This window comes from Bubalus bubalis, chromosome 22 (assembly GCF_019923935.1).
Source record: "Bubalus bubalis isolate 160015118507 breed Murrah chromosome 22, NDDB_SH_1, whole genome shotgun sequence".
Taxonomy (NCBI): Eukaryota; Metazoa; Chordata; class Mammalia; order Artiodactyla; family Bovidae; genus Bubalus; species Bubalus bubalis.
Window position 1 is genome coordinate 61,624,947 of NC_059178.1, and position 1,195 is coordinate 61,626,141.

At 55.3% G+C, this 1,195-nt stretch overlaps 1 pseudogene; it reads left to right on the forward strand.

Annotated features, from left to right (window-relative positions):
• Positions 1-463: 463 nt before the first annotated feature.
• LOC112581404 overlaps positions 464-1,195 on the forward strand; it is an 8,122-nt pseudogene continuing 7,390 nt past the window's right edge.

The following is a 1,195-nucleotide window of genomic DNA, read 5'->3' on the forward strand; positions in this document are numbered from 1 at the left end:
CAACATGAGAGGCTCCCTCAGGTCCCTGTGGCAACTCGAGGGAACCCACACTTCCTGCCGCAACTCGAGAAACACCTTGAGATTCCCCCTTCCATGCAAATTGAGGCCTGATTCCCCTGCCGTGACTCCAGAGCACTCCCGTGCACACCCTTGCAACTCGAATGGAGACTTGACTTCCCTGAGGCAACACGAGAGGCTCCTGAGCTCCTGGTGGTACATGCAGAGGAACCCCAAGCCTCCCGCCGCAACTCGAGACAAACCATGAGATTCCCCTGTCAACGCGAGATGAGGCTCTTTTCTCCTGCAGCACCTCGAGAACAATCCCAGGTTCCCCTCAAAACAGAGAAAGCTTGACTCCCTTAGGCAACTCAAGGGGGTTGAGAGATCCCGTCACAACTCAGATGAAAGCCGAATTTCCCGCCACAACTCGACTAGAACCCGTGTGTCCCCACCTCATCGGGAGATGAGGGCCCATTCCCGCTTCAACCAAGAGAAATCCCAACTTCCCCTCGCACCACAGGAGGAGCGGGTGGGAGGTGCTGGGGGGTGGTGGGAGGATTGTGGGAGGGTAGTGGGAGGGTGCTGGGAGGGTGCCTGAAGGGAGGTGGGCGGGTGGTGGGCGGGTAGTGGGAGGGTCTGGGCAGTGGTGGGAGGCTGTGGGAGGATTGTGGGCAGGTGGTGGGAGGATTGTGGAGGGTGTTGGGAGTGTGTTGGGTGGTCTGGGAGGGTGCTGGGGCAGGTGCTGGGCGGTGGTTGGGCGGTGCTGAGGGGTGCTGGGCGGGTGGTGGGAGGTGGTTGTCGGGTTTTGGGAGGGTGGTATGAAGGTGCTGGGAGGTGTCACTATGTCTCAAAATCTCTGCGTGAATTGGTGTCTTGTTGCTATCTCATGTTCTGTGATTCTATATCTATATGTTCTGTGATTCACTTGTGTTTAGCTCTTCAGATCCCATCCTACAATCAAATATGATCAACCATTTCTTCTGTGATCTTCCCCCTCTCTGTCTCTTTTTGCTCTGATGACACTGTGAATCAATTGGTGCTATACCACCTTCAGTGAGATTATCACAAGCGTGATCATCCTTATCTCTTACCTGTTATTCTCATCACCATCCTGAGGATGCACTCAGCCCAGGAAGGTGCAAAGCCTTTTCCACCTGTGCCTCCCATCTGGCTGCCATTGCTGTCTTACAGGGAA